Source organism: Lathyrus oleraceus, unplaced genomic scaffold, assembly GCF_024323335.1.
Source record: "Lathyrus oleraceus cultivar Zhongwan6 unplaced genomic scaffold, CAAS_Psat_ZW6_1.0 chrUn0196, whole genome shotgun sequence".
Lineage (NCBI taxonomy): Eukaryota > Viridiplantae > Streptophyta > Magnoliopsida > Fabales > Fabaceae > Lathyrus > Lathyrus oleraceus.
The window spans coordinates 49,357-63,566 of NW_026112587.1; the positions used below are offsets into that span (position 1 = coordinate 49,357).

The window sequence follows — 14,210 nt, forward strand, 5'->3', positions numbered from 1 at the left end:
ATTTGTTTTCTCCTACTTTTTCCGATTCTTTTACGCCGGCTAACAGAAATGAATAGAAGTATTTAAAAAATCGCAAAAAAGAGGTGCAACACAAGGACTTCCCAGGAGGTCACCCATCCTAGTACTACTCTCGCCCAAGCACGCTTAACTGCGGAGTTCTGATGGGATCCGGTGCATTAGTGCTGGTATGATCGCACCTGATATTAAATGCGCTTTAATTGTATATATTTTATTTCTTTCACTTATTAACGGCAGAACAAACACAATTAACGTTGAAATATTTGTTTTCTCCTACTTTTTCCGATTCTTTTACGCCGGCTAACAGAAATGAATAGAAGTATTTAAAAAATCGCAAAAAAGAGGTGCAACACAAGGACTTCCCAGGAGGTCACCCATCCTAGTACTACTCTCGCCCAAGCACGCTTAACTGCGGAGTTCTGATGGGATCCGGTGCATTAGTGCTGGTATGATCGCACCTGATATTAAATGCGCTTTAATTGTATATATTTTATTTCTTTCACTTATTAACGGCAGAACAAACACAATTAACGTTGAAATATTTGTTTTCTCCTACTTTTTCCGATTCTTTTACGCCGGCTAACAGAAATGAATAGAAGTATTTAAAAAATCGCAAAAAAGAGGTGCAACACAAGGACTTCCCAGGAGGTCACCCATCCTAGTACTACTCTCGCCCAAGCACGCTTAACTGCGGAGTTCTGATGGGATCCGGTGCATTAGTGCTGGTATGATCGCACCTGATATTAAATGCGCTTTAATTGTATATATTTTATTTCTTTCACTTATTAACGGCAGAACAAACACAATTAACGTTGAAATATTTGTTTTCTCCTACTTTTTCCGATTCTTTTACGCCGGCTAACAGAAATGAATAGAAGTATTTAAAAAATCGCAAAAAAGAGGTGCAACACAAGGACTTCCCAGGAGGTCACCCATCCTAGTACTACTCTCGCCCAAGCACGCTTAACTGCGGAGTTCTGATGGGATCCGGTGCATTAGTGCTGGTATGATCGCACCTGATATTAAATGCGCTTTAATTGTATATATTTTATTTCTTTCACTTATTAACGGCAGAACAAACACAATTAACGTTGAAATATTTGTTTTCTCCTACTTTTTCCGATTCTTTTACGCCGGCTAACAGAAATGAATAGAAGTATTTAAAAAATCGCAAAAAAGAGGTGCAACACAAGGACTTCCCAGGAGGTCACCCATCCTAGTACTACTCTCGCCCAAGCACGCTTAACTGCGGAGTTCTGATGGGATCCGGTGCATTAGTGCTGGTATGATCGCACCTGATATTAAATGCGCTTTAATTGTATATATTTTATTTCTTTCACTTATTAACGGCAGAACAAACACAATTAACGTTGAAATATTTGTTTTCTCCTACTTTTTCCGATTCTTTTACGCCGGCTAACAGAAATGAATAGAAGTATTTAAAAAATCGCAAAAAAGAGGTGCAACACAAGGACTTCCCAGGAGGTCACCCATCCTAGTACTACTCTCGCCCAAGCACGCTTAACTGCGGAGTTCTGATGGGATCCGGTGCATTAGTGCTGGTATGATCGCACCTGATATTAAATGCGCTTTAATTGTATATATTTTATTTCTTTCACTTATTAACGGCAGAACAAACACAATTAACGTTGAAATATTTGTTTTCTCCTACTTTTTCCGATTCTTTTACGCCGGCTAACAGAAATGAATAGAAGTATTTAAAAAATCGCAAAAAAGAGGTGCAACACAAGGACTTCCCAGGAGGTCACCCATCCTAGTACTACTCTCGCCCAAGCACGCTTAACTGCGGAGTTCTGATGGGATCCGGTGCATTAGTGCTGGTATGATCGCACCTGATATTAAATGCGCTTTAATTGTATATATTTTATTTCTTTCACTTATTAACGGCAGAACAAACACAATTAACGTTGAAATATTTGTTTTCTCCTACTTTTTCCGATTCTTTTACGCCGGCTAACAGAAATGAATAGAAGTATTTAAAAAATCGCAAAAAAGAGGTGCAACACAAGGACTTCCCAGGAGGTCACCCATCCTAGTACTACTCTCGCCCAAGCACGCTTAACTGCGGAGTTCTGATGGGATCCGGTGCATTAGTGCTGGTATGATCGCACCTGATATTAAATGCGCTTTAATTGTATATATTTTATTTCTTTCACTTATTAACGGCAGAACAAACACAATTAACGTTGAAATATTTGTTTTCTCCTACTTTTTCCGATTCTTTTACGCCGGCTAACAGAAATGAATAGAAGTATTTAAAAAATCGCAAAAAAGAGGTGCAACACAAGGACTTCCCAGGAGGTCACCCATCCTAGTACTACTCTCGCCCAAGCACGCTTAACTGCGGAGTTCTGATGGGATCCGGTGCATTAGTGCTGGTATGATCGCACCTGATATTAAATGCGCTTTAATTGTATATATTTTATTTCTTTCACTTATTAACGGCAGAACAAACACAATTAACGTTGAAATATTTGTTTTCTCCTACTTTTTCCGATTCTTTTACGCCGGCTAACAGAAATGAATAGAAGTATTTAAAAAATCGCAAAAAAGAGGTGCAACACAAGGACTTCCCAGGAGGTCACCCATCCTAGTACTACTCTCGCCCAAGCACGCTTAACTGCGGAGTTCTGATGGGATCCGGTGCATTAGTGCTGGTATGATCGCACCTGATATTAAATGCGCTTTAATTGTATATATTTTATTTCTTTCACTTATTAACGGCAGAACAAACACAATTAACGTTGAAATATTTGTTTTCTCCTACTTTTTCCGATTCTTTTACGCCGGCTAACAGAAATGAATAGAAGTATTTAAAAAATCGCAAAAAAGAGGTGCAACACAAGGACTTCCCAGGAGGTCACCCATCCTAGTACTACTCTCGCCCAAGCACGCTTAACTGCGGAGTTCTGATGGGATCCGGTGCATTAGTGCTGGTATGATCGCACCTGATATTAAATGCGCTTTAATTGTATATATTTTATTTCTTTCACTTATTAACGGCAGAACAAACACAATTAACGTTGAAATATTTGTTTTCTCCTACTTTTTCCGATTCTTTTACGCCGGCTAACAGAAATGAATAGAAGTATTTAAAAAATCGCAAAAAAGAGGTGCAACACAAGGACTTCCCAGGAGGTCACCCATCCTAGTACTACTCTCGCCCAAGCACGCTTAACTGCGGAGTTCTGATGGGATCCGGTGCATTAGTGCTGGTATGATCGCACCTGATATTAAATGCGCTTTAATTGTATATATTTTATTTCTTTCACTTATTAACGGCAGAACAAACACAATTAACGTTGAAATATTTGTTTTCTCCTACTTTTTCCGATTCTTTTACGCCGGCTAACAGAAATGAATAGAAGTATTTAAAAAATCGCAAAAAAGAGGTGCAACACAAGGACTTCCCAGGAGGTCACCCATCCTAGTACTACTCTCGCCCAAGCACGCTTAACTGCGGAGTTCTGATGGGATCCGGTGCATTAGTGCTGGTATGATCGCACCTGATATTAAATGCGCTTTAATTGTATATATTTTATTTCTTTCACTTATTAACGGCAGAACAAACACAATTAACGTTGAAATATTTGTTTTCTCCTACTTTTTCCGATTCTTTTACGCCGGCTAACAGAAATGAATAGAAGTATTTAAAAAATCGCAAAAAAGAGGTGCAACACAAGGACTTCCCAGGAGGTCACCCATCCTAGTACTACTCTCGCCCAAGCACGCTTAACTGCGGAGTTCTGATGGGATCCGGTGCATTAGTGCTGGTATGATCGCACCTGATATTAAATGCGCTTTAATTGTATATATTTTATTTCTTTCACTTATTAACGGCAGAACAAACACAATTAACGTTGAAATATTTGTTTTCTCCTACTTTTTCCGATTCTTTTACGCCGGCTAACAGAAATGAATAGAAGTATTTAAAAAATCGCAAAAAAGAGGTGCAACACAAGGACTTCCCAGGAGGTCACCCATCCTAGTACTACTCTCGCCCAAGCACGCTTAACTGCGGAGTTCTGATGGGATCCGGTGCATTAGTGCTGGTATGATCGCACCTGATATTAAATGCGCTTTAATTGTATATATTTTATTTCTTTCACTTATTAACGGCAGAACAAACACAATTAACGTTGAAATATTTGTTTTCTCCTACTTTTTCCGATTCTTTTACGCCGGCTAACAGAAATGAATAGAAGTATTTAAAAAATCGCAAAAAAGAGGTGCAACACAAGGACTTCCCAGGAGGTCACCCATCCTAGTACTACTCTCGCCCAAGCACGCTTAACTGCGGAGTTCTGATGGGATCCGGTGCATTAGTGCTGGTATGATCGCACCTGATATTAAATGCGCTTTAATTGTATATATTTTATTTCTTTCACTTATTAACGGCAGAACAAACACAATTAACGTTGAAATATTTGTTTTCTCCTACTTTTTCCGATTCTTTTACGCCGGCTAACAGAAATGAATAGAAGTATTTAAAAAATCGCAAAAAAGAGGTGCAACACAAGGACTTCCCAGGAGGTCACCCATCCTAGTACTACTCTCGCCCAAGCACGCTTAACTGCGGAGTTCTGATGGGATCCGGTGCATTAGTGCTGGTATGATCGCACCTGATATTAAATGCGCTTTAATTGTATATATTTTATTTCTTTCACTTATTAACGGCAGAACAAACACAATTAACGTTGAAATATTTGTTTTCTCCTACTTTTTCCGATTCTTTTACGCCGGCTAACAGAAATGAATAGAAGTATTTAAAAAATCGCAAAAAAGAGGTGCAACACAAGGACTTCCCAGGAGGTCACCCATCCTAGTACTACTCTCGCCCAAGCACGCTTAACTGCGGAGTTCTGATGGGATCCGGTGCATTAGTGCTGGTATGATCGCACCTGATATTAAATGCGCTTTAATTGTATATATTTTATTTCTTTCACTTATTAACGGCAGAACAAACACAATTAACGTTGAAATATTTGTTTTCTCCTACTTTTTCCGATTCTTTTACGCCGGCTAACAGAAATGAATAGAAGTATTTAAAAAATCGCAAAAAAGAGGTGCAACACAAGGACTTCCCAGGAGGTCACCCATCCTAGTACTACTCTCGCCCAAGCACGCTTAACTGCGGAGTTCTGATGGGATCCGGTGCATTAGTGCTGGTATGATCGCACCTGATATTAAATGCGCTTTAATTGTATATATTTTATTTCTTTCACTTATTAACGGCAGAACAAACACAATTAACGTTGAAATATTTGTTTTCTCCTACTTTTTCCGATTCTTTTACGCCGGCTAACAGAAATGAATAGAAGTATTTAAAAAATCGCAAAAAAGAGGTGCAACACAAGGACTTCCCAGGAGGTCACCCATCCTAGTACTACTCTCGCCCAAGCACGCTTAACTGCGGAGTTCTGATGGGATCCGGTGCATTAGTGCTGGTATGATCGCACCTGATATTAAATGCGCTTTAATTGTATATATTTTATTTCTTTCACTTATTAACGGCAGAACAAACACAATTAACGTTGAAATATTTGTTTTCTCCTACTTTTTCCGATTCTTTTACGCCGGCTAACAGAAATGAATAGAAGTATTTAAAAAATCGCAAAAAAGAGGTGCAACACAAGGACTTCCCAGGAGGTCACCCATCCTAGTACTACTCTCGCCCAAGCACGCTTAACTGCGGAGTTCTGATGGGATCCGGTGCATTAGTGCTGGTATGATCGCACCTGATATTAAATGCGCTTTAATTGTATATATTTTATTTCTTTCACTTATTAACGGCAGAACAAACACAATTAACGTTGAAATATTTGTTTTCTCCTACTTTTTCCGATTCTTTTACGCCGGCTAACAGAAATGAATAGAAGTATTTAAAAAATCGCAAAAAAGAGGTGCAACACAAGGACTTCCCAGGAGGTCACCCATCCTAGTACTACTCTCGCCCAAGCACGCTTAACTGCGGAGTTCTGATGGGATCCGGTGCATTAGTGCTGGTATGATCGCACCTGATATTAAATGCGCTTTAATTGTATATATTTTATTTCTTTCACTTATTAACGGCAGAACAAACACAATTAACGTTGAAATATTTGTTTTCTCCTACTTTTTCCGATTCTTTTACGCCGGCTAACAGAAATGAATAGAAGTATTTAAAAAATCGCAAAAAAGAGGTGCAACACAAGGACTTCCCAGGAGGTCACAGACATCCATAGTAGGAGGGTGCAAACAACCAGGACTTCCCGGAGGCACCATCCTAGTACTACTCTCGCCCAAGCACGCTTAACTGCGGAGTTCTGATGGGATCCGGTGCATTAGTGCTGGTATGATCGCACCTGATATTAAATGCGCTTTAATTGTATATATTTTATTTCTTTCACTTATTAACGGCAGAACAAACACAATTAACGTTGAAATATTTGTTTTCTCCTACTTTTTCCGATTCTTTTACGCCGGCTAACAGAAATGAATAGAAGTATTTAAAAAATCGCAAAAAAGAGGTGCAACACAAGGACTTCCCAGGAGGTCACCCATCCTAGTACTACTCTCGCCCAAGCACGCTTAACTGCGGAGTTCTGATGGGATCCGGTGCATTAGTGCTGGTATGATCGCACCTGATATTAAATGCGCTTTAATTGTATATATTTTATTTCTTTCACTTATTAACGGCAGAACAAACACAATTAACGTTGAAATATTTGTTTTCTCCTACTTTTTCCGATTCTTTTACGCCGGCTAACAGAAATGAATAGAAGTATTTAAAAAATCGCAAAAAAGAGGTGCAACACAAGGACTTCCCAGGAGGTCACCCATCCTAGTACTACTCTCGCCCAAGCACGCTTAACTGCGGAGTTCTGATGGGATCCGGTGCATTAGTGCTGGTATGATCGCACCTGATATTAAATGCGCTTTAATTGTATATATTTTATTTCTTTCACTTATTAACGGCAGAACAAACACAATTAACGTTGAAATATTTGTTTTCTCCTACTTTTTCCGATTCTTTTACGCCGGCTAACAGAAATGAATAGAAGTATTTAAAAAATCGCAAAAAAGAGGTGCAACACAAGGACTTCCCAGGAGGTCACCCATCCTAGTACTACTCTCGCCCAAGCACGCTTAACTGCGGAGTTCTGATGGGATCCGGTGCATTAGTGCTGGTATGATCGCACCTGATATTAAATGCGCTTTAATTGTATATATTTTATTTCTTTCACTTATTAACGGCAGAACAAACACAATTAACGTTGAAATATTTGTTTTCTCCTACTTTTTCCGATTCTTTTACGCCGGCTAACAGAAATGAATAGAAGTATTTAAAAAATCGCAAAAAAGAGGTGCAACACAAGGACTTCCCAGGAGGTCACCCATCCTAGTACTACTCTCGCCCAAGCACGCTTAACTGCGGAGTTCTGATGGGATCCGGTGCATTAGTGCTGGTATGATCGCACCTGATATTAAATGCGCTTTAATTGTATATATTTTATTTCTTTCACTTATTAACGGCAGAACAAACACAATTAACGTTGAAATATTTGTTTTCTCCTACTTTTTCCGATTCTTTTACGCCGGCTAACAGAAATGAATAGAAGTATTTAAAAAATCGCAAAAAAGAGGTGCAACACAAGGACTTCCCAGGAGGTCACCCATCCTAGTACTACTCTCGCCCAAGCACGCTTAACTGCGGAGTTCTGATGGGATCCGGTGCATTAGTGCTGGTATGATCGCACCTGATATTAAATGCGCTTTAATTGTATATATTTTATTTCTTTCACTTATTAACGGCAGAACAAACACAATTAACGTTGAAATATTTGTTTTCTCCTACTTTTTCCGATTCTTTTACGCCGGCTAACAGAAATGAATAGAAGTATTTAAAAAATCGCAAAAAAGAGGTGCAACACAAGGACTTCCCAGGAGGTCACCCATCCTAGTACTACTCTCGCCCAAGCACGCTTAACTGCGGAGTTCTGATGGGATCCGGTGCATTAGTGCTGGTATGATCGCACCTGATATTAAATGCGCTTTAATTGTATATATTTTATTTCTTTCACTTATTAACGGCAGAACAAACACAATTAACGTTGAAATATTTGTTTTCTCCTACTTTTTCCGATTCTTTTACGCCGGCTAACAGAAATGAATAGAAGTATTTAAAAAATCGCAAAAAAGAGGTGCAACACAAGGACTTCCCAGGAGGTCACCCATCCTAGTACTACTCTCGCCCAAGCACGCTTAACTGCGGAGTTCTGATGGGATCCGGTGCATTAGTGCTGGTATGATCGCACCTGATATTAAATGCGCTTTAATTGTATATATTTTATTTCTTTCACTTATTAACGGCAGAACAAACACAATTAACGTTGAAATATTTGTTTTCTCCTACTTTTTCCGATTCTTTTACGCCGGCTAACAGAAATGAATAGAAGTATTTAAAAAATCGCAAAAAAGAGGTGCAACACAAGGACTTCCCAGGAGGTCACCCATCCTAGTACTACTCTCGCCCAAGCACGCTTAACTGCGGAGTTCTGATGGGATCCGGTGCATTAGTGCTGGTATGATCGCACCTGATATTAAATGCGCTTTAATTGTATATATTTTATTTCTTTCACTTATTAACGGCAGAACAAACACAATTAACGTTGAAATATTTGTTTTCTCCTACTTTTTCCGATTCTTTTACGCCGGCTAACAGAAATGAATAGAAGTATTTAAAAAATCGCAAAAAAGAGGTGCAACACAAGGACTTCCCAGGAGGTCACCCATCCTAGTACTACTCTCGCCCAAGCACGCTTAACTGCGGAGTTCTGATGGGATCCGGTGCATTAGTGCTGGTATGATCGCACCTGATATTAAATGCGCTTTAATTGTATATATTTTATTTCTTTCACTTATTAACGGCAGAACAAACACAATTAACGTTGAAATATTTGTTTTCTCCTACTTTTTCCGATTCTTTTACGCCGGCTAACAGAAATGAATAGAAGTATTTAAAAAATCGCAAAAAAGAGGTGCAACACAAGGACTTCCCAGGAGGTCACCCATCCTAGTACTACTCTCGCCCAAGCACGCTTAACTGCGGAGTTCTGATGGGATCCGGTGCATTAGTGCTGGTATGATCGCACCTGATATTAAATGCGCTTTAATTGTATATATTTTATTTCTTTCACTTATTAACGGCAGAACAAACACAATTAACGTTGAAATATTTGTTTTCTCCTACTTTTTCCGATTCTTTTACGCCGGCTAACAGAAATGAATAGAAGTATTTAAAAAATCGCAAAAAAGAGGTGCAACACAAGGACTTCCCAGGAGGTCACCCATCCTAGTACTACTCTCGCCCAAGCACGCTTAACTGCGGAGTTCTGATGGGATCCGGTGCATTAGTGCTGGTATGATCGCACCTGATATTAAATGCGCTTTAATTGTATATATTTTATTTCTTTCACTTATTAACGGCAGAACAAACACAATTAACGTTGAAATATTTGTTTTCTCCTACTTTTTCCGATTCTTTTACGCCGGCTAACAGAAATGAATAGAAGTATTTAAAAAATCGCAAAAAAGAGGTGCAACACAAGGACTTCCCAGGAGGTCACCCATCCTAGTACTACTCTCGCCCAAGCACGCTTAACTGCGGAGTTCTGATGGGATCCGGTGCATTAGTGCTGGTATGATCGCACCTGATATTAAATGCGCTTTAATTGTATATATTTTATTTCTTTCACTTATTAACGGCAGAACAAACACAATTAACGTTGAAATATTTGTTTTCTCCTACTTTTTCCGATTCTTTTACGCCGGCTAACAGAAATGAATAGAAGTATTTAAAAAATCGCAAAAAAGAGGTGCAACACAAGGACTTCCCAGGAGGTCACCCATCCTAGTACTACTCTCGCCCAAGCACGCTTAACTGCGGAGTTCTGATGGGATCCGGTGCATTAGTGCTGGTATGATCGCACCTGATATTAAATGCGCTTTAATTGTATATATTTTATTTCTTTCACTTATTAACGGCAGAACAAACACAATTAACGTTGAAATATTTGTTTTCTCCTACTTTTTCCGATTCTTTTACGCCGGCTAACAGAAATGAATAGAAGTATTTAAAAAATCGCAAAAAAGAGGTGCAACACAAGGACTTCCCAGGAGGTCACCCATCCTAGTACTACTCTCGCCCAAGCACGCTTAACTGCGGAGTTCTGATGGGATCCGGTGCATTAGTGCTGGTATGATCGCACCTGATATTAAATGCGCTTTAATTGTATATATTTTATTTCTTTCACTTATTAACGGCAGAACAAACACAATTAACGTTGAAATATTTGTTTTCTCCTACTTTTTCCGATTCTTTTACGCCGGCTAACAGAAATGAATAGAAGTATTTAAAAAATCGCAAAAAAGAGGTGCAACACAAGGACTTCCCAGGAGGTCACCCATCCTAGTACTACTCTCGCCCAAGCACGCTTAACTGCGGAGTTCTGATGGGATCCGGTGCATTAGTGCTGGTATGATCGCACCTGATATTAAATGCGCTTTAATTGTATATATTTTATTTCTTTCACTTATTAACGGCAGAACAAACACAATTAACGTTGAAATATTTGTTTTCTCCTACTTTTTCCGATTCTTTTACGCCGGCTAACAGAAATGAATAGAAGTATTTAAAAAATCGCAAAAAAGAGGTGCAACACAAGGACTTCCCAGGAGGTCACCCATCCTAGTACTACTCTCGCCCAAGCACGCTTAACTGCGGAGTTCTGATGGGATCCGGTGCATTAGTGCTGGTATGATCGCACCTGATATTAAATGCGCTTTAATTGTATATATTTTATTTCTTTCACTTATTAACGGCAGAACAAACACAATTAACGTTGAAATATTTGTTTTCTCCTACTTTTTCCGATTCTTTTACGCCGGCTAACAGAAATGAATAGAAGTATTTAAAAAATCGCAAAAAAGAGGTGCAACACAAGGACTTCCCAGGAGGTCACCCATCCTAGTACTACTCTCGCCCAAGCACGCTTAACTGCGGAGTTCTGATGGGATCCGGTGCATTAGTGCTGGTATGATCGCACCTGATATTAAATGCGCTTTAATTGTATATATTTTATTTCTTTCACTTATTAACGGCAGAACAAACACAATTAACGTTGAAATATTTGTTTTCTCCTACTTTTTCCGATTCTTTTACGCCGGCTAACAGAAATGAATAGAAGTATTTAAAAAATCGCAAAAAAGAGGTGCAACACAAGGACTTCCCAGGAGGTCACCCATCCTAGTACTACTCTCGCCCAAGCACGCTTAACTGCGGAGTTCTGATGGGATCCGGTGCATTAGTGCTGGTATGATCGCACCTGATATTAAATGCGCTTTAATTGTATATATTTTATTTCTTTCACTTATTAACGGCAGAACAAACACAATTAACGTTGAAATATTTGTTTTCTCCTACTTTTTCCGATTCTTTTACGCCGGCTAACAGAAATGAATAGTGCAACACAAGGACTTCCCAGGAGGTCACCCATCCTAGTACTACTCTCGCCCAAGCACGCTTAACTGCGGAGTTCTGATGGGATCCGGTGCATTAGTGCTGGTATGATCGCACCTGATATTAAATGCGCTTTAATTGTATATATTTTATTTCTTTCACTTATTAACGGCAGAACAAACACAATTAACGTTGAAATATTTGTTTTCTCCTACTTTTTCCGATTCTTTTACGCCGGCTAACAGAAATGAATAGAAGTATTTAAAAAATCGCAAAAAAGAGGTGCAACACAAGGACTTCCCAGGAGGTCACCCATCCTAGTACTACTCTCGCCCAAGCACGCTTAACTGCGGAGTTCTGATGGGATCCGGTGCATTAGTGCTGGTATGATCGCACCTGATATTAAATGCGCTTTAATTGTATATATTTTATTTCTTTCACTTATTAACGGCAGAACAAACACAATTAACGTTGAAATATTTGTTTTCTCCTACTTTTTCCGATTCTTTTACGCCGGCTAACAGAAATGAATAGAAGTATTTAAAAAATCGCAAAAAAGAGGTGCAACACAAGGACTTCCCAGGAGGTCACCCATCCTAGTACTACTCTCGCCCAAGCACGCTTAACTGCGGAGTTCTGATGGGATCCGGTGCATTAGTGCTGGTATGATCGCACCTGATATTAAATGCGCTTTAATTGTATATATTTTATTTCTTTCACTTATTAACGGCAGAACAAACACAATTAACGTTGAAATATTTGTTTTCTCCTACTTTTTCCGATTCTTTTACGCCGGCTAACAGAAATGAATAGAAGTATTTAAAAAATCGCAAAAAAGAGGTGCAACACAAGGACTTCCCAGGAGGTCACCCATCCTAGTACTACTCTCGCCCAAGCACGCTTAACTGCGGAGTTCTGATGGGATCCGGTGCATTAGTGCTGGTATGATCGCACCTGATATTAAATGCGCTTTAATTGTATATATTTTATTTCTTTCACTTATTAACGGCAGAACAAACACAATTAACGTTGAAATATTTGTTTTCTCCTACTTTTTCCGATTCTTTTACGCCGGCTAACAGAAATGAATAGAAGTATTTAAAAAATCGCAAAAAAGAGGTGCAACACAAGGACTTCCCAGGAGGTCACCCATCCTAGTACTACTCTCGCCCAAGCACGCTTAACTGCGGAGTTCTGATGGGATCCGGTGCATTAGTGCTGGTATGATCGCACCTGATATTAAATGCGCTTTAATTGTATATATTTTATTTCTTTCACTTATTAACGGCAGAACAAACACAATTAACGTTGAAATATTTGTTTTCTCCTACTTTTTCCGATTCTTTTACGCCGGCTAACAGAAATGAATAGAAGTATTTAAAAAATCGCAAAAAAGAGGTGCAACACAAGGACTTCCCAGGAGGTCACCCATCCTAGTACTACTCTCGCCCAAGCACGCTTAACTGCGGAGTTCTGATGGGATCCGGTGCATTAGTGCTGGTATGATCGCACCTGATATTAAATGCGCTTTAATTGTATATATTTTATTTCTTTCACTTATTAACGGCAGAACAAACACAATTAACGTTGAAATATTTGTTTTCTCCTACTTTTTCCGATTCTTTTACGCCGGCTAACAGAAATGAATAGAAGTATTTAAAAAATCGCAAAAAAGAGGTGCAACACAAGGACTTCCCAGGAGGTCACCCATCCTAGTACTACTCTCGCCCAAGCACGCTTAACTGCGGAGTTCTGATGGGATCCGGTGCATTAGTGCTGGTATGATCGCACCTGATATTAAATGCGCTTTAATTGTATATATTTTATTTCTTTCACTTATTAACGGCAGAACAAACACAATTAACGTTGAAATATTTGTTTTCTCCTACTTTTTCCGATTCTTTTACGCCGGCTAACAGAAATGAATAGAAGTATTTAAAAAATCGCAAAAAAGAGGTGCAACACAAGGACTTCCCAGGAGGTCACCCATCCTAGTACTACTCTCGCCCAAGCACGCTTAACTGCGGAGTTCTGATGGGATCCGGTGCATTAGTGCTGGTATGATCGCACCTGATATTAAATGCGCTTTAATTGTATATATTTTATTTCTTTCACTTATTAACGGCAGAACAAACACAATTAACGTTGAAATATTTGTTTTCTCCTACTTTTTCCGATTCTTTTACGCCGGCTAACAGAAATGAATAGAAGTATTTAAAAAATCGCAAAAAAGAGGTGCAACACAAGGACTTCCCAGGAGGTCACCCATCCTAGTACTACTCTCGCCCAAGCACGCTTAACTGCGGAGTTCTGATGGGATCCGGTGCATTAGTGCTGGTATGATCGCACCTGATATTAAATGCGCTTTAATTGTATATATTTTATTTCTTTCACTTATTAACGGCAGAACAAACACAATTAACGTTGAAATATTTGTTTTCTCCTACTTTTTCCGATTCTTTTACGCCGGCTAACAGAAATGAATAGAAGTATTTAAAAAATCGCAAAAAAGAGGTGCAACACAAGGACTTCCCAGGAGGTCACCCATCCTAGTACTACTCTCGCCCAAGCACGCTTAACTGCGGAGTTCTGATGGGATCCGGTGCATTAGTGCTGGTATGATCGCACCTGATATTAAATGCGCTTTAATTGTATATATTTTATTTCTTTC

General features: G+C 39.2%; 50 non-coding genes and 1 pseudogene across 50 annotated transcripts; all 51 read right to left on the reverse strand.

Moving 5' to 3' along the window:
• Positions 1 to 80: 80 nt before the first annotated feature.
• On the reverse strand, positions 81 to 199 carry LOC127112771 (5S ribosomal RNA). Its single transcript, XR_007798962.1, has one exon. It is a non-coding gene; the product is annotated as a 5S ribosomal RNA (ribosomal RNA).
• Positions 200 to 359: 160 nt separating this feature from the next.
• Positions 360 to 478, reverse strand: LOC127112773 (5S ribosomal RNA). Its single transcript, XR_007798963.1, has one exon. It is a non-coding gene; the product is annotated as a 5S ribosomal RNA (ribosomal RNA).
• A 160-nt stretch (positions 479 to 638) lies between these two features.
• On the reverse strand, positions 639 to 757 carry LOC127112774 (5S ribosomal RNA). Its single transcript, XR_007798964.1, has one exon. It is a non-coding gene; the product is annotated as a 5S ribosomal RNA (ribosomal RNA).
• A 160-nt stretch (positions 758 to 917) lies between these two features.
• On the reverse strand, positions 918 to 1,036 carry LOC127112775 (5S ribosomal RNA). Its single transcript, XR_007798965.1, has one exon. It is a non-coding gene; the product is annotated as a 5S ribosomal RNA (ribosomal RNA).
• Positions 1,037 to 1,196: 160 nt separating this feature from the next.
• LOC127112776 (5S ribosomal RNA) lies at positions 1,197 to 1,315 on the reverse strand. Its single transcript, XR_007798966.1, has one exon. It is a non-coding gene; the product is annotated as a 5S ribosomal RNA (ribosomal RNA).
• Positions 1,316 to 1,475: 160 nt separating this feature from the next.
• LOC127112777 (5S ribosomal RNA) lies at positions 1,476 to 1,594 on the reverse strand. Its single transcript, XR_007798967.1, has one exon. It is a non-coding gene; the product is annotated as a 5S ribosomal RNA (ribosomal RNA).
• Positions 1,595 to 1,754: 160 nt separating this feature from the next.
• On the reverse strand, positions 1,755 to 1,873 carry LOC127112778 (5S ribosomal RNA). The gene has a single exon (XR_007798968.1). It is a non-coding gene; the product is annotated as a 5S ribosomal RNA (ribosomal RNA).
• Positions 1,874 to 2,033: 160 nt separating this feature from the next.
• LOC127112779 (5S ribosomal RNA) lies at positions 2,034 to 2,152 on the reverse strand. Its single transcript, XR_007798969.1, has one exon. It is a non-coding gene; the product is annotated as a 5S ribosomal RNA (ribosomal RNA).
• A 160-nt stretch (positions 2,153 to 2,312) lies between these two features.
• Positions 2,313 to 2,431, reverse strand: LOC127112780 (5S ribosomal RNA). Its single transcript, XR_007798970.1, has one exon. It is a non-coding gene; the product is annotated as a 5S ribosomal RNA (ribosomal RNA).
• A 160-nt stretch (positions 2,432 to 2,591) lies between these two features.
• Positions 2,592 to 2,710, reverse strand: LOC127112781 (5S ribosomal RNA). The gene has a single exon (XR_007798971.1). It is a non-coding gene; the product is annotated as a 5S ribosomal RNA (ribosomal RNA).
• A 160-nt stretch (positions 2,711 to 2,870) lies between these two features.
• Positions 2,871 to 2,989, reverse strand: LOC127112784 (5S ribosomal RNA). The gene has a single exon (XR_007798973.1). It is a non-coding gene; the product is annotated as a 5S ribosomal RNA (ribosomal RNA).
• A 160-nt stretch (positions 2,990 to 3,149) lies between these two features.
• On the reverse strand, positions 3,150 to 3,268 carry LOC127112785 (5S ribosomal RNA). Its single transcript, XR_007798974.1, has one exon. It is a non-coding gene; the product is annotated as a 5S ribosomal RNA (ribosomal RNA).
• A 160-nt stretch (positions 3,269 to 3,428) lies between these two features.
• LOC127112786 (5S ribosomal RNA) lies at positions 3,429 to 3,547 on the reverse strand. The gene has a single exon (XR_007798975.1). It is a non-coding gene; the product is annotated as a 5S ribosomal RNA (ribosomal RNA).
• Positions 3,548 to 3,707: 160 nt separating this feature from the next.
• On the reverse strand, positions 3,708 to 3,826 carry LOC127112787 (5S ribosomal RNA). Its single transcript, XR_007798976.1, has one exon. It is a non-coding gene; the product is annotated as a 5S ribosomal RNA (ribosomal RNA).
• A 160-nt stretch (positions 3,827 to 3,986) lies between these two features.
• Positions 3,987 to 4,105, reverse strand: LOC127112788 (5S ribosomal RNA). Its single transcript, XR_007798977.1, has one exon. It is a non-coding gene; the product is annotated as a 5S ribosomal RNA (ribosomal RNA).
• Positions 4,106 to 4,265: 160 nt separating this feature from the next.
• On the reverse strand, positions 4,266 to 4,384 carry LOC127112790 (5S ribosomal RNA). The gene has a single exon (XR_007798978.1). It is a non-coding gene; the product is annotated as a 5S ribosomal RNA (ribosomal RNA).
• Positions 4,385 to 4,544: 160 nt separating this feature from the next.
• Positions 4,545 to 4,663, reverse strand: LOC127112791 (5S ribosomal RNA). Its single transcript, XR_007798979.1, has one exon. It is a non-coding gene; the product is annotated as a 5S ribosomal RNA (ribosomal RNA).
• A 160-nt stretch (positions 4,664 to 4,823) lies between these two features.
• On the reverse strand, positions 4,824 to 4,942 carry LOC127112792 (5S ribosomal RNA). Its single transcript, XR_007798980.1, has one exon. It is a non-coding gene; the product is annotated as a 5S ribosomal RNA (ribosomal RNA).
• A 160-nt stretch (positions 4,943 to 5,102) lies between these two features.
• On the reverse strand, positions 5,103 to 5,221 carry LOC127112793 (5S ribosomal RNA). Its single transcript, XR_007798981.1, has one exon. It is a non-coding gene; the product is annotated as a 5S ribosomal RNA (ribosomal RNA).
• Positions 5,222 to 5,381: 160 nt separating this feature from the next.
• LOC127112794 (5S ribosomal RNA) lies at positions 5,382 to 5,500 on the reverse strand. The gene has a single exon (XR_007798982.1). It is a non-coding gene; the product is annotated as a 5S ribosomal RNA (ribosomal RNA).
• A 160-nt stretch (positions 5,501 to 5,660) lies between these two features.
• On the reverse strand, positions 5,661 to 5,779 carry LOC127112796 (5S ribosomal RNA). The gene has a single exon (XR_007798984.1). It is a non-coding gene; the product is annotated as a 5S ribosomal RNA (ribosomal RNA).
• Positions 5,780 to 5,939: 160 nt separating this feature from the next.
• Positions 5,940 to 6,058, reverse strand: LOC127112797 (5S ribosomal RNA). Its single transcript, XR_007798985.1, has one exon. It is a non-coding gene; the product is annotated as a 5S ribosomal RNA (ribosomal RNA).
• A 209-nt stretch (positions 6,059 to 6,267) lies between these two features.
• LOC127112924 (uncharacterized) lies at positions 6,268 to 6,385 on the reverse strand (annotated as a pseudogene).
• Positions 6,386 to 6,545: 160 nt separating this feature from the next.
• LOC127112798 (5S ribosomal RNA) lies at positions 6,546 to 6,664 on the reverse strand. The gene has a single exon (XR_007798986.1). It is a non-coding gene; the product is annotated as a 5S ribosomal RNA (ribosomal RNA).
• Positions 6,665 to 6,824: 160 nt separating this feature from the next.
• On the reverse strand, positions 6,825 to 6,943 carry LOC127112799 (5S ribosomal RNA). The gene has a single exon (XR_007798987.1). It is a non-coding gene; the product is annotated as a 5S ribosomal RNA (ribosomal RNA).
• Positions 6,944 to 7,103: 160 nt separating this feature from the next.
• LOC127112800 (5S ribosomal RNA) lies at positions 7,104 to 7,222 on the reverse strand. Its single transcript, XR_007798988.1, has one exon. It is a non-coding gene; the product is annotated as a 5S ribosomal RNA (ribosomal RNA).
• Positions 7,223 to 7,382: 160 nt separating this feature from the next.
• On the reverse strand, positions 7,383 to 7,501 carry LOC127112801 (5S ribosomal RNA). Its single transcript, XR_007798989.1, has one exon. It is a non-coding gene; the product is annotated as a 5S ribosomal RNA (ribosomal RNA).
• A 160-nt stretch (positions 7,502 to 7,661) lies between these two features.
• LOC127112802 (5S ribosomal RNA) lies at positions 7,662 to 7,780 on the reverse strand. The gene has a single exon (XR_007798990.1). It is a non-coding gene; the product is annotated as a 5S ribosomal RNA (ribosomal RNA).
• A 160-nt stretch (positions 7,781 to 7,940) lies between these two features.
• On the reverse strand, positions 7,941 to 8,059 carry LOC127112803 (5S ribosomal RNA). Its single transcript, XR_007798991.1, has one exon. It is a non-coding gene; the product is annotated as a 5S ribosomal RNA (ribosomal RNA).
• Positions 8,060 to 8,219: 160 nt separating this feature from the next.
• Positions 8,220 to 8,338, reverse strand: LOC127112804 (5S ribosomal RNA). The gene has a single exon (XR_007798992.1). It is a non-coding gene; the product is annotated as a 5S ribosomal RNA (ribosomal RNA).
• Positions 8,339 to 8,498: 160 nt separating this feature from the next.
• On the reverse strand, positions 8,499 to 8,617 carry LOC127112806 (5S ribosomal RNA). Its single transcript, XR_007798993.1, has one exon. It is a non-coding gene; the product is annotated as a 5S ribosomal RNA (ribosomal RNA).
• A 160-nt stretch (positions 8,618 to 8,777) lies between these two features.
• LOC127112808 (5S ribosomal RNA) lies at positions 8,778 to 8,896 on the reverse strand. The gene has a single exon (XR_007798995.1). It is a non-coding gene; the product is annotated as a 5S ribosomal RNA (ribosomal RNA).
• Positions 8,897 to 9,056: 160 nt separating this feature from the next.
• LOC127112809 (5S ribosomal RNA) lies at positions 9,057 to 9,175 on the reverse strand. The gene has a single exon (XR_007798996.1). It is a non-coding gene; the product is annotated as a 5S ribosomal RNA (ribosomal RNA).
• Positions 9,176 to 9,335: 160 nt separating this feature from the next.
• Positions 9,336 to 9,454, reverse strand: LOC127112810 (5S ribosomal RNA). Its single transcript, XR_007798997.1, has one exon. It is a non-coding gene; the product is annotated as a 5S ribosomal RNA (ribosomal RNA).
• A 160-nt stretch (positions 9,455 to 9,614) lies between these two features.
• LOC127112811 (5S ribosomal RNA) lies at positions 9,615 to 9,733 on the reverse strand. Its single transcript, XR_007798998.1, has one exon. It is a non-coding gene; the product is annotated as a 5S ribosomal RNA (ribosomal RNA).
• A 160-nt stretch (positions 9,734 to 9,893) lies between these two features.
• On the reverse strand, positions 9,894 to 10,012 carry LOC127112812 (5S ribosomal RNA). Its single transcript, XR_007798999.1, has one exon. It is a non-coding gene; the product is annotated as a 5S ribosomal RNA (ribosomal RNA).
• Positions 10,013 to 10,172: 160 nt separating this feature from the next.
• LOC127112813 (5S ribosomal RNA) lies at positions 10,173 to 10,291 on the reverse strand. The gene has a single exon (XR_007799000.1). It is a non-coding gene; the product is annotated as a 5S ribosomal RNA (ribosomal RNA).
• A 160-nt stretch (positions 10,292 to 10,451) lies between these two features.
• Positions 10,452 to 10,570, reverse strand: LOC127112814 (5S ribosomal RNA). The gene has a single exon (XR_007799001.1). It is a non-coding gene; the product is annotated as a 5S ribosomal RNA (ribosomal RNA).
• Positions 10,571 to 10,730: 160 nt separating this feature from the next.
• LOC127112815 (5S ribosomal RNA) lies at positions 10,731 to 10,849 on the reverse strand. The gene has a single exon (XR_007799002.1). It is a non-coding gene; the product is annotated as a 5S ribosomal RNA (ribosomal RNA).
• A 160-nt stretch (positions 10,850 to 11,009) lies between these two features.
• LOC127112816 (5S ribosomal RNA) lies at positions 11,010 to 11,128 on the reverse strand. Its single transcript, XR_007799003.1, has one exon. It is a non-coding gene; the product is annotated as a 5S ribosomal RNA (ribosomal RNA).
• Positions 11,129 to 11,288: 160 nt separating this feature from the next.
• Positions 11,289 to 11,407, reverse strand: LOC127112817 (5S ribosomal RNA). Its single transcript, XR_007799004.1, has one exon. It is a non-coding gene; the product is annotated as a 5S ribosomal RNA (ribosomal RNA).
• Positions 11,408 to 11,539: 132 nt separating this feature from the next.
• LOC127112876 (5S ribosomal RNA) lies at positions 11,540 to 11,658 on the reverse strand. Its single transcript, XR_007799061.1, has one exon. It is a non-coding gene; the product is annotated as a 5S ribosomal RNA (ribosomal RNA).
• A 160-nt stretch (positions 11,659 to 11,818) lies between these two features.
• Positions 11,819 to 11,937, reverse strand: LOC127112819 (5S ribosomal RNA). The gene has a single exon (XR_007799006.1). It is a non-coding gene; the product is annotated as a 5S ribosomal RNA (ribosomal RNA).
• Positions 11,938 to 12,097: 160 nt separating this feature from the next.
• LOC127112820 (5S ribosomal RNA) lies at positions 12,098 to 12,216 on the reverse strand. The gene has a single exon (XR_007799007.1). It is a non-coding gene; the product is annotated as a 5S ribosomal RNA (ribosomal RNA).
• A 160-nt stretch (positions 12,217 to 12,376) lies between these two features.
• LOC127112822 (5S ribosomal RNA) lies at positions 12,377 to 12,495 on the reverse strand. Its single transcript, XR_007799008.1, has one exon. It is a non-coding gene; the product is annotated as a 5S ribosomal RNA (ribosomal RNA).
• A 160-nt stretch (positions 12,496 to 12,655) lies between these two features.
• On the reverse strand, positions 12,656 to 12,774 carry LOC127112823 (5S ribosomal RNA). Its single transcript, XR_007799009.1, has one exon. It is a non-coding gene; the product is annotated as a 5S ribosomal RNA (ribosomal RNA).
• A 160-nt stretch (positions 12,775 to 12,934) lies between these two features.
• Positions 12,935 to 13,053, reverse strand: LOC127112824 (5S ribosomal RNA). Its single transcript, XR_007799010.1, has one exon. It is a non-coding gene; the product is annotated as a 5S ribosomal RNA (ribosomal RNA).
• Positions 13,054 to 13,213: 160 nt separating this feature from the next.
• Positions 13,214 to 13,332, reverse strand: LOC127112825 (5S ribosomal RNA). Its single transcript, XR_007799011.1, has one exon. It is a non-coding gene; the product is annotated as a 5S ribosomal RNA (ribosomal RNA).
• Positions 13,333 to 13,492: 160 nt separating this feature from the next.
• Positions 13,493 to 13,611, reverse strand: LOC127112826 (5S ribosomal RNA). Its single transcript, XR_007799012.1, has one exon. It is a non-coding gene; the product is annotated as a 5S ribosomal RNA (ribosomal RNA).
• Positions 13,612 to 13,771: 160 nt separating this feature from the next.
• On the reverse strand, positions 13,772 to 13,890 carry LOC127112827 (5S ribosomal RNA). Its single transcript, XR_007799013.1, has one exon. It is a non-coding gene; the product is annotated as a 5S ribosomal RNA (ribosomal RNA).
• Positions 13,891 to 14,050: 160 nt separating this feature from the next.
• LOC127112828 (5S ribosomal RNA) lies at positions 14,051 to 14,169 on the reverse strand. Its single transcript, XR_007799014.1, has one exon. It is a non-coding gene; the product is annotated as a 5S ribosomal RNA (ribosomal RNA).
• Between the last annotated feature and the right edge of the window lie 41 nt (positions 14,170 to 14,210).